The 16,878-nt window shown below is 42.7% G+C and overlaps 1 pseudogene; it reads left to right on the forward strand.

Annotated features, from left to right (window-relative positions):
- The first annotated feature begins 8,059 nt into the window (after positions 1 to 8,059).
- Positions 8,060 to 8,177, forward strand: LOC123362294 (annotated as a pseudogene).
- Positions 8,178 to 16,878: the final 8,701 nt, after the last annotated feature.

A 16,878-nucleotide genomic window follows, 5' to 3' on the forward strand; every position in this document is an offset into this window, starting at 1 on the left:
CAGAGTTTGCTTTATTAAGGCGTCAGGAATTGCTAAACATTATTATTTATTTAGATTGTGGTAGCATCCATAATGTGCTAAGTGCTTTCTAAACCCAAATGAAGACACCCATTGCTTGCAGATTATGTTCCCAAGATGAAGTTGCCTGCATTTTTTAAAAGATGGTTGCTGCCCATTTCTAATCTCTCTAGATTCTTCTCAAAAGGAAAGCATCTTAAAATTTTCAAAACAATTGCACTGCAACATGAGAAGCCTGGGTTCAAGGACAAACCTAGGGGGTTAGATTTCCTTAAGCTGACAGACAAAAGGAACAGGCTCAGATGCATGCATGTCAGGTGGAACAGAAGAGGGACGTCGAGAAATTTTGCTACTCAAAGTACACCTAATCTACCATTTCGCAAAGTCAGAATGGCCTTGATTGCCAAGTGAGCAATTTGCCCATTCTTCTGATTTAGATACATCACTGAGAACAAATGCAGTATTGCCATCCCTAAGTGTTCAAAAAATCACAAGGCAGCTCCCAAAATCATGATGTTGGGTTAAAACGCAAAAGATCTGAATATATATTATAAGGTTCTTTTAATTTTCCTTTGCATTTTTGAGCCCTGAGGTCCACTCTGGTGTTTTCAAGATTTTCTTTGCCACTACAAGGGCTTTAAAATCATACTGAGCTGAGATCTCACATATTCACATGACTCCAAGAGATGGAGCTTTAAGAAAACCCCCCACAAAATATCATGAAACACAGTAAAATCATGAGACTTGACAACTTTGCAGTTGGTTTTCAAAATATTGCTTGGACTGGGAGAAAACAAAACAAAACAAAAATTTACTCTGCAGAAAAACAGCCACTGAATTTGAGGGAAATGTCTCACTCATACAATTCTTATGATTTCTGTAAATCAAAGGCCTGGAGTCATTACATTTACACATTTTCTACTCAAATAATTCTATGGTATTAACACATCTTTGCATATCATGGCATTTTTCTTTCATATTAATCCATACAAGGCTAGACACTTTTTCCACTGAAGACAGTCAGTTCTGATACTGACTTCAGTGGAAGCTGAATCAGGTTCAGGCCATTTAACTACATTTTGTACTTTTCCAAACCAAATGACATAATTTTTAAATGAAAAAAAAGAAAAGAAACGAAGGGGAAAAAAAAGCCATATCTATTTATTATGAACAGGGCACCAACTAGGTATTTTACACTTAACTTACTTTCTTCACTCTTAAAGTGAGGGATTGGATTCCAACCCAGATTTCAGAACCCCAGCTTTAACCTATGAGATCAAAAGAGCCTAAACCAACTTTTTTTTTTACTTCATTACAGCACTGCAGGAAAAGCATGATAGCAGTTCTTAGATATACCAGTGTCATCATAAATTGAAAGGCAAACACATTCCTCTAATAGATTAATAGATGAAATGATCACAAGCAATATGATTTCTTATATGTAAAAGCCTGGGATCATCGTAACACAAGTTATACAAACCACTTGATTTCATAAAATCTAGACACTTGGAGCCAAATTCATACCTGCTTAAGCAACAGCATCAACAGAAGTTGGTGACTTTGTCCCAGTTCAAACCAGGTCTGAATTTTGGCTTCAGTTCTTTGTAAAACATGAGAGTTGGAGTCTCTTCCTGTCCCCAAACGAAAAACTAAGGACTCTGTCTTATAAACTTTTAACAACAAAAGTAAGTCCTGCAACCTTATTTCCCAAACTGATGGCTACACTTGCACTTCAAAGCGCTGCCGTGGCAGCGCTTTGAGGCGCTAAGTGTAGTCAAAGCGCCAGCGCTGGGAGAGAGCTCTCCCAGCGCTGTCCGTACTCCACCTCTCTGTGGGGAATAACGTACAGCGCTGGGGCTTTGACCACACTGGTGCTTTGCAGCGCCGCAATTTGCAGCGCTGGAGAGGGTGTGTTTTCACACCCTGCTGCAGCGCTGCAAATTTGCAAGTGTAGCCATAATAAGAGTATGCCCCGTGTTGATCTGACACAAGTTTTACAACAGAATAAGATCACTGAGTTCAGTAGAACTGCAAGGAAGATCAGTATCTGTACTTCTATACACCCAATGCTCCCCAATACATTAAAAAAGAATGTTTTGGATTCAGCATGCTCCAAGCTCAGTGTATCTGTCATGGAAAAATTACTGTTAATTAAAACATCACTGATTTTTAATCCTGTAGCTACTGGAACTAACATTTATGGCTGTATATTATCTGGACTTGGTACTTTGGCACTCTTAAAGCAGACAATCTATTGATAATTGTTTCTGTTATTTACACGCTAACGCTGCAGGAACTCTGTGGATTTGGACCTGGAACCCACAAGATTTATAACATTATTATAGGGAAAAGATACCATTTTTTGGTCAAAGTGTAAGTACAAAAAGAACAATGGCCTTCTGTATAAGTTCTATATTTCTCATGCAATCAAAAAATATAAACAGTCAATATGTTCAACAACCAACTCTGATGTGCCATATTTATAAATAACAAAATAATATAATAAATGGAAAAGGGGAAGTTGATAGAATATAAACCAGAAGTTAGGAATTGTAGAAAACTGATAAAGGAAGCCAAGGGACACTAGGCAAAAGTCTGTCTCTGAAGAGGTAAAGACAATAAGAAGGAGTCTTTAAATATATTAAAAACAAAAAGAATCCTGACAATGATATTGATGAATTACTAGATGGAAATGGTAGAATTATCAATAATAATGCAAAAAACCCAGAAGTGTTCAATAAATACTTCTGTTCTGTATTTGGGGAAAAAACAACTGATATAGTTTCATCATATGGTGATAATACTGTTTCCATTCCACTAGTATCTCTAGAGGATGTTAAGAAGAAGCTACTAAAGTTAGACATTTTAAAATCAACAGGTCCAGACAACTTGCATCCAAGAGCTGAGTAGCTAGCTGGATCATTAACACTGATTTTCAATAAGTCTTGGAGCACTGGGGAAATTCCAGAAAACTGGAAGAAAGCTAATATTGTGACAATTTTTTAAGAGTAAATGGGATGACCTGGGTAATAATAGGCCTGTCAGCCTGACATTGATCCCAGGCAAGATAATGGAGTGGCTGACATGAGCTTCTTTTAATAAAGAATTAAAGGAGGGAAATATAATTAATTCCAGCTGACATGGGTTTATGAAAAATAGATCTTGTCAAACAAACCTGAAATCTTTTTTTGATGAAATTACAAGTTTGGTTGATAAAGAACATAATAGACTTCTGCAAGGCGTTTGACTTCATACTGCATGACATTTTGATTAAAAACTAGAAGAATATACAGTTAACATGGCACATATTAAATGGATTAAAAACAGGATCACTGAAAGGTCTCAAAATGTAATTGTAAATAGGAATCAACATCAAGCAGGTGTGATTCCAGTGGGGTTTCTCAGTGATCTGTTCTTGGCCAGATGCTATTTAACTCTTTTATTCCAGGTCATTGATAAAACATTGTGTCATCACTAATAAAGTTTGCAGATGACACTGAAATTGGGGGAGAGGGGACTAATGGAGAGGGGACTAATGAAGAGGGCAGATCACCGATTCAAAATAATCTGGCTTACTTGGTAAATTGGGTAAAAGCAAACAATATACATTTTAATATGGCTAAATGTGTACATGTAGGAACAAAGCGCATAGGCCATACTGACAAGATAGGGGACTCTATCCTCTGCTACCCCCAAATCTTTTTCACAGTCACTGCTTCCCAAAATAATCAGTTCAACATGAACTCCCAGTGTGACACTGTGGCCAAAAGGGGTAATGCGATCCTTGGATGCATAAGCAGAGGAATCTCAAGTAGGAGTAGAAAGGTTATTTTACCTCTGTATTTGGCACTGTTACAACTATTGCTGGAATGTTGAATTCAGTTCTGGTACCCACAATTCAAGAAGGATGTTAATAAATTGAAGAGGGCTCAAAAAGAGCCATGAGCACAATTAGAGAATTAGACAACATGCCGTATACATTTAAGGAGATCAATTTGTGTATCTCAAAGAAAAGGTTAAGGGGTGACTTGATTACAGTCTGTAAGTCTGTACATGAGGAACCAATATTTAATAATAGTCTCTTCCATCTAGCAGAGAAAGGTATAACATGATCCAATGGCTGGAAGTTGAAGCTAGACAAATTCAGACTGGAAATAAGGCATATGTTTTTAAGGGTGAGAGTAATTAACAACTGGAACAATTAACCAAGGATCAGGTGGATTTTTAAATCAAGACCAGATGTTTTCTAAAAGCTGTGCTCTAGGAATTATTCTGGGGAAGTTCTTTGGCCTGTGTTATACAGGAGGTCAGATTACATGATCACAACAGTCAGTTCTGGTCTTGGAATCTACGAAGCCATAGCAGGCACCTGGCAGAACCCACTCTAGATAGGATCACTACATGACTTGCGCCATCATCTCCCCATTTTCAGTGTGCTTAACTTTCTGAAAGTTTCACCTCTGTGCTAAAGTTTTTCATGTTTGGCCTTTGATCAAAGCTGACTTTTTCTAGAAAGTCTGAGTAAAAGCAGTATATAAGGTGAACAAAATGGAATAGCTCACTAATGTTTTCCCAATTTTAAGTAAATTTTTATTTAAATATAATTTGAAATTAATAAATTTTACAATTTGAACCACTCCTGGATGGCTCATCTTAACAGACATGTAAGCCCTTTCATTGTTGTGAAATACATAGCTAAATAGGTTCACATTTAAAAACTCAGTCTAGTGCAAAGGTGGTAACTTCTGCTACCTACACTGCTGTCATTTAGCAATTTCAACCTTTTTTTCTAAATTGTGCTGTGAATTTCAGAGGGATTTTTAGTATAACTGTGAGGCTGGTGGACCAGGTTCCAGCTCTGGCCAAGGCTTTAGATCTTAGGCAATCCCTGACAAATTTATTGCTGGAAACCAGTTTGATTCACATTGCGTGTTAGTAAGGTTAAGATAGGTATTGGACTTATAACAATGTGTTTAGTGTTCAGACTTTATGGAATGCCTGTAAGTTACCGCATGCATCTCACTTATTATATCTTTATCACATGCTTCAAGGTAGCATTTAAGTTTTTGCTTTGTAACTATAAAAAGTGTTTGCTCTGAAACTGTGAGCCCAGTCAGGAAGGATCGTCTCCTGCCCATCCCGAAGGCCTATCAAGACTAAATGGACCATCGTGGGACATCACAATACAAAGACTTTGTTAATTGCCCCTTACTTCCATGAAGAGGATATGTGCAAAAAGGCTCATCCCATCAGCTTGAATTCTGGAAGAACAAAATAAAAAGCAGCTGTCAAAAAAATTTTCATCTCTTTTGCTGTTTGGACTCTCACAGCTATGAAACAGAAGCAGAGATCCCCAGGGTCCACCCAGGATAGCCCTAAATAACATTCAGAGCTAGCAGATTACTGCATCTCTGTCACTTTTTGGAACCACAGAATGTAACTCATTTGTGTATAAATTCTTGTCTGCTTTAACCTTACAATAACTCTCCCATTTCTTTTCTTGGTTAATAAATCCTTAGTTAGTTTACTGTAGGATTGGATACAAGTGTTGTATTTGGTGTGAGATATAATGTATAAGTTGACCTGAGGCAAGTGACTGGTCTCTTGGGACTGGGAACAACCAAATGTTTGGTGTATAACCACCACTGGATCCAGCTTGCCTGGGTGGCAAGGAAGATAGATCGGAATGTCCAAGTGGACTGTTTTAGTGTGTTAGGAGTTCACATTTGTTATTGGGTTGGTGACACTTAGAGAACACAGTCAGTTCGGGATCTCTGCCCTGCTTTTGACAATCTGTCCTGAGTCGAGAGCCACTCCAGAGAGCATGACAACAACTTGTGTGTTGCCTTGTTTTGAATAGGTAAATGAAATATAGGGTGTGACACTGCACCCCATATTCTTCATAGTGATATTATATGATTATGATAATTATGATGCATTTTGTACAAGATGGGTCATGTAAGGTGTCATTGGAAAAGTTATGATTTTCTGAATATTATCCTATTTGTATGCATGTATCATTTTTGTATCTGAAGTTATGGATATTGATTATATATCTGTATTTCACATGTGGTCAAACCTGGGTGACACCAACTAGGCAAGATACTGCCAGTCTAAACAGCTGGTTGTGAAGGTCCATTCAGGGCCATTAGGGTAAACAACAGGCCTTAGGAGAAGCCTATCTCCCCTTGGTGAGCCTTCCTGAGACTGTTCCAGACAGCCTGTAAGTAATGGCTGCTATGACACTGCAAGGGCATGTGACCAGCCCACAAGACTCTGGACTCCATTTTGGGTACCAGTGTTTTTCCACAAGCTGGTCTGGGAACTGAGCTGGGAACAAAGTGTTCCCATCCTGTGCTAAAGCTATATAAGGTTGGGCGTGACATCATCGGTTCTTCACTCCCTCACAACTCGACACCTGAGAGAAGCTCCAAAAGAAAAGACTTGGAAGTGGGGAGGGGATCCCAAGCTGCAAAGCAAATGCAGCTTGTGCCTTAAGAAGCTGCAAGCCTGCTTGTATTGTCAGACAGGGTGAGAATTTGCTAATTCATATCCTATCTTTCTAGTATTTTAGGCTTAGACTGAGGTTTTGTTCATTTACTAAGTAATCTGCTTTGATCTGTTTGCTAGCACTTAAAATGTATCTTTTGTAGTTAATAAACTTGTTTATATTTTAACCTAAACCAGTGTACCTTTAAGTAAAGTGTCTGGGGAAAAATCTCAGCTTAGTTACCCCAAGTGTGCATATTCCTCTCCACACTGAGGGAGAGGCAGACATACTAATGAGCTTGATCCCTGTGCAGTGCAAGACGATATAATTTTGGGTTTATACTCCAGAGGAGGATGCGTGCCTGGAGAGCTGGGAAACTGGCTGGTGTCTGCTGTTGGCACTCAGGTAGCCCAGTTTGAGTGTGTGGCGCCACCAACTGTCATGTTGGGTGATAACAGGGCCTGGGTGAGGCTGGCTGCATCTCCAGCCAAGGAAAGCAGTGTGAACAGGGCCAGTCCAACTGAGTGGTTAGAGGGCACAGCGGTTTCTCATGGCTTCCAGACAGCATCCTAGGGGTGATAATCCATCACACAGGGTTATTTTTTATTTTACTTAAATGGGATGTCTGGTTCAACAGATTATTAAATTAAAGGGGTGAGTGGTAGTGGCTGTATCAATAGCTGGCAAGCCAATAATGGCTCTTGTGAAGCCCAGCCTAATTTTAATTAAATTTACCCTGTGCAGATTGCCAGCATAAAGCCTATGCCTCAGTGGGGCTTAAGTGGGCAGAAGTCTTGTGCTGGCCCTCTGCATAGGGGTAATTTCACCCTTAAGGTGCACCTGATGGGAGCCACCCACATTCACTATGTAGCAATATGAGCCAGACGTGCACAAATAACACAGCCTACCTTCACTCCACAAGTTGGTAAGGAATTTACTATACATTTTTAGTGTTTGTGTTAGACTCAAGACCCCAGTTTGTTAGTTCCATAACCAATGCCTAATCCCAGTCAAATTGCGGAATCTCTGCATAAATCCCAATTTAATAAAATCTATTTCAGTCATATACAGCACAGATATCTTTGTTTCAAAAGACAGCCATAACACCACCTTGCATTTGCATTGTTTCTAAAATATAACAAGCCAATATGTTGAACAATCCAGCAGCACTAGATGCATGTAAAAGCAAGATCAAGGCAAATGTATTTTAACTCTTGCTTCTTGCTATCTTACGCTGCCAACTACTGGAAATAAACTCTATGCATGTAACAAGAGAAGTTAATAGCAGCAAGTGATTTTTCCAAATTCTATTCTATATAGGTTCTTAACACGTTCATTGCCATTGTATCTCAGCACTTCCAGCAGTGCATTAAGTGAGGTGACTCACATCAGTCACTAGCATGGACCAAATCATCCTCTCTATCTCCATGGATGGAAAAGAAGAAAAACTCACAGAAACTCATTCTATCTGTGCATCTGTTGTAGGGTTTTATTATGACAGTATCTGAGCACCTTCCACATAAAGTAAATAGCAGTTGCAATGTCATAGTGGCCTACGGCCGTACCGGATCAAACGCCCCGGTCCTGTCCAATCACAGAAGGTAAACCATCCAGGGCCTGGCTAGTACTTGGATGGGTGACCGCCTGGGAATCCCAGGTGCTGTAGGCACTGAGTTAGTTGGGGTTGGTCCTGCTTTGAGCAGGGGGTTGGACTAGATGACCTCCTGACTTCTCTTCCAACCCTAATGTGCTATGATTCCATGAATGGATTTCATGGAGTCTCTGGCATGTCTTCCTTTTCGGGGTAAAGTTCTGCTTAGGGCAGGGTGTTTGCTTTTGATGTTTAACTCATTTTTTTTCTCTAGAGGTTTATTGAGGAAAAGTGGGTGCTAGTGTTGTGAGTGTCATTCTTATGGTTGGAAAGCCTCCCACTCTGAATTATGCAACCCACCCACTGAGGTGGGTCAGGCACAGCCCATGGCAGTGTTGCTCTGAAAGGGAGCATAGGCCAGAAGGCAGCACAGAGTTACCGAGCCTCGATGAGGATGGCTCTTGCTTTGGAAAAATTTCTCCCCCCATGCTCTCTCTTGATCTATGGTTCAAATCCACTGCCAATTCTGCCAGAGCAGCTAGTAGAAGCAGGGAGCCCTCTGATGGAACAATGAAGGACACTGCAGAAGTGCAAGTGTACAGAGTTTATAGTCCCTATAAGAATAATCCACGTGAGAACAATTGGGCCATATGATATCTGCTGTTTAAGTCACATACTTGTGACCCAGGAGCCCCGCAGAGGCCAACTGGCCGAGGGCACACCGTACCATAACTCATCAGGTTTTACACACGCCTGGCCACAGCTCACTGTTGTCATAAACTGTATCTAAAAGATGTCACGTAAGGTGTCATATGCAAACTGGTAACACACGGGTCATTAATATTATTGTGTGATGTATTGTGTGATGTATGCAGTGGAGCTAAGACTTATCACACATCTTCCCACCTTTATTCGAATGAAGCTCCTTCTGATCTGAGAGCTCAGGCATTGTTAGTTTTGACCAGAACAACTTACAAACTTGGAACCTAATTCTGTAAACCCTTAATCATTTGATCAATCCCATTGAAGACAATGGGACTATTTGCATAACTATGGACCACTTTTGTGGACTGGTAAGAGTTTCAGGAGGCTGTTCCTATAAAGGAAGTTGAATCCCCCATTGAAATGCAGTGTTTGGGTACAATACCATAAAGCAGTTTAGGATACAGTTCTACTTAAAATGTGTCTTTAAATAAGTCATACATATGCTGAAATGGCTCCTCACTCAACTCCCATATTCCATATAAGCAGACTGAATACTACATATCTGGGGGGAAGTGAGTAGTTAAGCATGTTGATGCTTGCATATACAAAGGGGGGTAGTGTTGGAGGGGACGGGGAGAGCGTGGGGGCCGCGGGCTGAGGGAGGGAGGAGTCACATGGGAAGGTCACATGCTCCCCCCTTTTCTGTCCCTCCCATGAGTGCAGAACCGGCAAGAAATTATTTCTACTTGCACCACTGCTTACACCATTCCAAAAAGAGCCATGCACCCCACCTCCGCAGTCACCAGTGACTCTCAGCCAGCACTGGAAAACAGAAGGGTTTATTAGTCAATGGTAACATGGCGCAGAACAGATCTTGTTAGCACAGAAAGCAGGAAGTTACAGCAAAGTCCATTTGGAAGAGGGGGGATCCAGAGCCCAGAGGTCTCTCCCCGAATCACAAACCAGCAGACTAACTCCTTCTACTCCTGGGGTGTGAGGTGTGGGGTGTGGGCGGGGGAATTCTACATCAAAAATGCAAAATTCTGCGTAAAAAAATGCAAAAATCTGCATTTTTTGTGTCAAACTAATGCAATATAATCACACCTGTTTCAATTGTTTTGGTAATTTATTTCAACTACAGTACAGAAAAAAGTCACAATAACTATTCAGCATTTCCCAAACACATGAAAGTTAAGTGACAAACACTTGGTAACTAATATTCTGCATTCCAGTTACAATCCTGGAGTTTCAGTTAAATTTACAGAACACCAAACGGGGAGGGGGGGGGAAGTTGAATGTCATTTTAAATTGCTCAGACTTTCACACATGAAAGTCATACAGTTTTTCTAATTATTGTCCTGGACCTGGCTGGGTACTCTGGGAAGTGCTTGGTTCTGATTGTCCTGACATTTTATTGACTGCTTGGTAAATGTTTTATTTGCCCTCAAAGTGTTGGATTTTTTTTAAAACAGGTAAGTAAAATCAATCCTGAGCTGTAATCTAACCCCATTGTGCCACTTTGGCACAGGAAAAAAGTGAGAAATCACAGAGATCTTCCTAGCTGAGGATTCCCTTACTGTTGTTTATAAGAAGACTCCTTTACATCACTCTGGCAATGTAGGAGCCTTAAAACGTTCACAGGTTTTAATGCTCCTAGGGGAATTGACTGAGAATGGGAATAGTTAACTAACAACAGGAACAACAGGCATGCGGCTACATTTCTGCCTCAGAGAATGAGATCAATTAACTCAGGCAGGCTGCTTCATTTGTGCCTCTAGCCTACCTCGTGCATAATAAAAAGCCCTACCCTTACACGCCAGGGAGCTGCAGTCGCAAAAGGGACAGAGTCAGTCTCTCTCTCTCTCTCTCTCTTGTTGGCACGCACATACATCCAACCCGGCCCCCCCGACAGTGATCACGCAGGTATGCATGCCCAGGTCGCCCCCAGTCTCTGAGGCTGCTCCAGGCACACCAGAACAGACAAGCTGCCTGGGCTTCTGGGGAAGAGGCACATGTCCCCCGGCAGATTTTTCTTGCGTTTTTCTGCACAGTCTGGGTCAGGCACTGATGGGGAGTGCAACATGAATGCTGATCCATGCCCCATTACTTCCTAATGAGGAGAAATCCTTAGTGAAAAGACCTGGGCTAGAATGGAGTCCCAGCTTGTTAGGGGCCATATATTTTCATGGCACCACAATTAGTCCTGCACATTAATATATTACAATTGGTTCTGTATATAGGGTTGTAAAAGATGAATGGGAAAAAAAATTCACCATCATTGCTGGTAGAACTGTGTGCAGAAACTGGGTTGCTATGTGTCACATAGCAACTGACAGTATATACTGGGAAGTGCTGAAGTATTCCAGAGAGATGTCAAATTGCTGTCACAGCTGAAGTTACAGATAGGGATGAATGTATTAGCATAGTTAGTTAACTTCTGCTAGTTTTAAGCAAGACAGGCCCATCTACTCATAAAAACAGGCTCCTCAAGGAACATCTTGCAGTTCCTACAAAAAACAACAATACAGAGCAAGTCCCTGAAGCACACATATTACCTCAAATATTTGAATTGAAACTAGTTTTATGTGAATGTCCTGATAAAGATTTTATATACCCAGCTCACCCCTGCCCCTCCTCCCCAAGCACGCTGTGGTTGCTTCACTTCTCCTGCCTCCCAGGCTTGCGGCGGCAATCAGCTTAGGCGGCAATCAGCTTAGGCGCCGCAAGCCTGGGAGGCAGGAGAAGTGAAGCAGTCACGGTGTGCTCGGGGTGGAGGCGAGGCGGGGTGAGCTGGGGCGGGGGGGGGGTGTGCCTCTGGGTGGAGGGTGTGGGTGGGGAGTTGCTGCAAGGGGGGCGCCTCAGGGCGGAGGGGGGTAGCTGCTGTGGGTGGGAGGTGCCTCAGGGCGGGGGTATGGGGGGGGGAAGGGCGCAAGGTGGAAGTTTCGCCTAGGGAGCGAAACATCCTTGCACCGGCCCTGCTCCTCCCCCCAAAAAACTAGCAACCTCCCCCCTCAAAAGCCTTTGCTCTGTTGAGTGACAGTTTAGCAGAACAGATCAAGCATTAATTGTGAAAAGAACAGGAGTACTCGTGGCACCTGAGAGACTAACAAATTTATTTGAGCATAAGCTTTCGTGGGCGACAGTCCACTTCATCAGATGCATGCAGTGGAAAATACACAGAGAACATGAAACAATGGGTGTTACCATACACACTCTAACGAGAGTGATCAGTTAAGGTGAGCTATTATCAGCAGGAGAGAAAAAGAACTGTTTGTAGTGGTAATGAAAATGGCCCATTTCCAGCAATTGACAAAAAGGTGGGTGGGTGGGTGGGTGAGAGAGAGAGAGAGAGAGAATTGTGAAGGCACTCTGCACCTCATAGAATTGAAACCTAACTGCTGAGCCTTTCACCCAACCAGGTGAGTACAAATGGGACACCTTGAATAAGAATAACTTACATTAGCAAAGGCTTCGGGATCAAGTCTTTTAAATTCTACGTTAACAGAATTGAATTTTTTTTAATAGGAATCTTTCACCAAAATCCTATGTAGACACAAATTGTTTAACTTCTTATTGCATCTCCTGATCATAAACAAAGGCCAACTTCTGCTCTCAAATATACACTGTAAAGCCTGGCTTACACTACAAACTTAGATCTATGTAAGTCGCCTTGCGCTGACCTAGTTATGCATGTATCTACTCTTAAATTTGCCACCCATTGATGTCAGCTCTCCATTATGCCGACATAGTAACACCACTTGCTCGAGAGGCACTGAGCTAGGGTTGATGCACAGAGGGCAACGGAGCACAAATGTAGACACTACATTACCTACAAAAACAACAAGGGAGTCCAGTGGCACCTTAATGACTAACACATTTATTTGGGCATAAACTTTCGTGGGTAAAAAACCTCACTTCTTCAGATGCATGGAGTGAAAATCACAGAACCTATGTCCATTACACTACATTACCTATGTCAATCCTAACAGTCCTCCAGCAGCCATCCCACAATGCCAGACACTGACCGCTCTGGCCATAACTGTGAACTCCGCTGCCAAGCGTTCACGGAGACCAGAAGCCCATCCCTGCTTTACAACCTTATGAATTGTTGAAATGTCGTTTCCTGATTGTCCAGCTTAGCAAACACACCTAGTTGCTGTGTGCAACTGCCCAGCTAACCAGGCTGGCTACATGCTCCAGACATGCCTTGGCTTGGAGCAGACAGGAGACATTGGATCTCCTGGGGCGGTGGAGAGAAGAGGCTGTGCAAGCACAACTTTGGACCAGCCACAGAAACATGGACAACTATGAGCCGATGGCATGGGGGAGGCAAAAGAAGGGGTACAACAGGGATCAGCAACAGTGCCGTGTGAAAGCCAAGGAAAAGGCCAGGGAAGCCAACAGGGATCTGATGCCAAGCTACAGACCTGCCATTTTCACAAAGAGCCACATGCAATACTTGGCAGAGACACCACCACCACCACCCCAGAAACCACCATGGATACCTCCTGTGAACTGTGAGGAAAAGGAGGAGGATGGGGGACAAATGACAGGAGGATCCAACTATGCCGTGAGCCAGAACTGTTTGAGGCTCCACCACAGTCCAGTTAGTCCCAGCAGTCGAGCACAGGTGAGCCCAGTGCAGGGGAAAGAACCTCAGGTAAGGTTTATTTCTCATTACAGTGATGGTGCCCCCAACTTAACAGGACACAGCTATTGACTCTTCATTAACTTACTCATACTAGAAGAGGTAGTGGTACAATAAAAAGAAGTAGAATTATCCGTTTTTTATTCCCCTCTAGATTTAGCAGGGGAGGGGAGGTGGCATGCAGAACAGTTTGTTTACGTTCACAGGGATGTTCCCTGAATCCTTCTGAGAGATCACAATGAAACTTTCATGGAAATAATCTGTAATCCAGTCCCGAAGGTTTCTAGGGATGGCCACCTTATTTCTTCATCCACACCAGGACACTTTCCCACTCCTGTCAGTGATAGCTTTGGCAGGAACCATTTCAGTACACAGGCTACCTGGAAGGCTTTGGACGCTAGTAGCAGCTGCGTTCTCTGTGCCTTTGTTACCCTCAGAAGTGAGAAACCAGCTAAAAGCACTACCACTTGCAGAAAATAGTGTCAATGTTCAATGCCACCATTGCCCTATGCTCATAGTTTCATATAACCTAGCAATCCCCCCTTCAATTTCCTCACCACAGAGGGCCATGCTCCCCGTGGCTGGTGCTGTGAGTGGTGCCATGCACAAGCACTCTGAAGCAGAAGTATCAATAAGTACATCTTATTTAACACTTTAGGTGAGCAAAGGACGGGAGTGCTGAATCTTAACTTTCCCTTTCCATTGTACTATACTGACAGAGGTATCTCTGTGTGTTTTATCTGTAGCTGCTGCCATTGTGGCCTTGAGGAGTTCCCCCCCCCATACCTGTGGAACGCCTAATCTAGATAAAAGAGGAGAAAGAAGAGGACTCGGGGTGACATGTTCAGCGAGATCCTGCAAGCCAGTGCTGCATCAGACCGTGAGCAGAGGGCCTGGAGGATGAACACTACAGACTGTACGGAGGAGGAAAGAGTGGAGAAGAGAAAAGCCCAGGTGTCCCAGCAGGAAGGGGAGTGGGAGATGCAGGAGGACATAATGGGGTTTCTTCAGCAGCAAGCTGCAGGCTGGTGTGGACCTACAGGTTCAACAATCATAGGCTCACCTCCCTTTGCAGTCCATGCAGAAGTCCAGTATAGCACCTCTCTACACCAGCCCCACCATTCCACTTGGCATCAGGGCTGCATCCCTACCCCACCACTCCACACCAGGGGACAGTAAGGACAATCACAGCTTCACATATACACATCAACTATGGCTCTCACAGGTCAGTGTATATAACTAAAATGGACATGAATATTATTTGTTGCTGTGGGTAAAATGTGCACAGTACGTTTTTTCCCCTTAAACCTTCTCACCCTCCCAGAATACATGCTGTGTCCCCCTGGGGGGCCTGCCCCTCTCCAGTTTGAGGTTCATGGGATTTTAAAAATAGGTGTGAAAATTATGGGATAGAGATGGCATAATAAGGTGGAGAAAGTTGCATGACGGGAACTTGAGCCCAGAGTCTCAGTCCCCCCTGTGTTTCTGTCCCACAATGCATTGTCAAAACTTCCCAACAGACAGTGCACTGGATGATGGCAAGTTGAACACTGGGATACCTACTCATGACGCACCGCACTGTGCATCAAAACAAGCACTCCTGGTGAGTATGTGAAACACCAATGCGAGGAGCCAAGAGTGCACATGCACAAGCAATATACAGTGGCTTTATGCCAACATAACTTGCATCAGCAAAGGTCTGTAGTGTACACATGTCCTTAGCCCCAAATATCTCCACTGGCTTCAGTTCAACTTACTTCAGATTTACTCTGGCTCAGCGAGAAGTAGAATCTGTCTCTAAATAAGCCTGACTAAAAAAATATATATATTTTTACCAGCATTTATTGTGTTCAGTAACTTAACATAATCACATCATACTAGTAAAAACCACACCAGCTAAATTTCTTCCTAAATACACAGCGCTCATTTTACATTTTACACACCCACTTCTCTGTCCTTGGTTTTGTATTGTTCTGTACTGTCCCAGTGTGAGCCTTAAACTACACGCCCTTCGGAGCAAAGAGCTTTTGAAATGGCACAGTTTGCTTTCTGCACGATGCTGTGTATACTCATGATGCTATGTATCTAACAATTATACAATAAGCAGTTGTAATGCACAGTCAAAAGAGATATATAAAAAAAAACTTACTGTGTACTCAAATGAGCTAAAACTCCTCCTGTTACATACAGTCCCATGCATTCTGGAAGCTAAGAGTGCATCTCTGTAGAAATGCCTAAGTTCACGGTATTGTAATGCACACATGGAGCAAAGAAAGCACTCAACTGTACAACCAAGTATTAAAGGCCACATGACTGACTGTCATATGAATATTACTTGCATGCAATTACTTCAATTTCTTGGTGTTTTATTACCGACCAGTGGCTTTATCTTATCAAGTTATTTACATGAACTGAATTTAGGAACTAATAAAATACACATTTTTCTCCAGAGTCTTAGGCCCCAATCCTGCAAAGAGCTCCATGAGCATAGGTGCTGGAACTAGGGGTGCCTTCTTTGAGGCTTGATCCAAAAGAAAAAAATCCTCCTGTGAGAGAGTGATTGTGTAATATCTAAACAAGCAGTACTATGGGGGAGGGGAGTATTCCATTGGAATAGGGAGCATCTTGTGACTGTAGTGAGGTTTAGGGAGGTTGTGCTGTCTGGTAGCTGCTGAGATTATTTTCTACTGCATAAAGCCCCCTGGGGGCCTATTCGCCACCCCCTATACTGGAATCTTCAACCTATAACTCCCACAGACAGGAGGGGACCTAAAATAGAAGATTTGGCAGAATGTGCAGTTTTCAGTTTGCAGCCTTTCCTCTTGCCAGCCACATACTCTGCTGTTTTAAAAAAGGAACTCCCTCCTCTACTTGGGTCTTAATCAGGGGCTGGAAGAGTTAGACCAGAATGTACACGTGCTCTAGTCCACTGGTGAGCAGCATAAGGAGGCGCATGGACAGCTGTCTCATTGCTGACAGTCTTCTGAATTAAGCCCTGGAGAGGCTCTATATTATTCCTGGAATTTTTGCAGATTAAATTCTGTGGCTTTGCCCCTAATTCTCATTACATTCCAATTTTCTTGCAAATTCAGTCAACACGTTTAGCAACACAACACTTCTCCTAGCTATGTGAGAAATTGCTTAGCTTGATCCAGGAAACAAACACTGGAATTCTATTATGCTTAGGTTTACCAGGTTCAGAGGTGCCAACTTCCCCAGTTCCCAGGTGATAGTCAACCTACGCTCTGCCCCAGGCCCAGCCCCCACTCCACCCCCTCCTCCAAACCTCCTCCACCTCTTCCTGCCCCCACTCCTCCCCTCCCAAATGTCACTGAACAGCTGATTCTGGCGGGTGGGAGGCACTGGGAGGGAGGAACTGAACTACAGGGCTGCTGGTGGGTGCTGAGCACCCATTATTTTTTTTCC

This window comes from Mauremys mutica, chromosome 1, assembly GCF_020497125.1.
Source record: "Mauremys mutica isolate MM-2020 ecotype Southern chromosome 1, ASM2049712v1, whole genome shotgun sequence".
Taxonomy (NCBI): Eukaryota; Metazoa; Chordata; order Testudines; family Geoemydidae; genus Mauremys; species Mauremys mutica.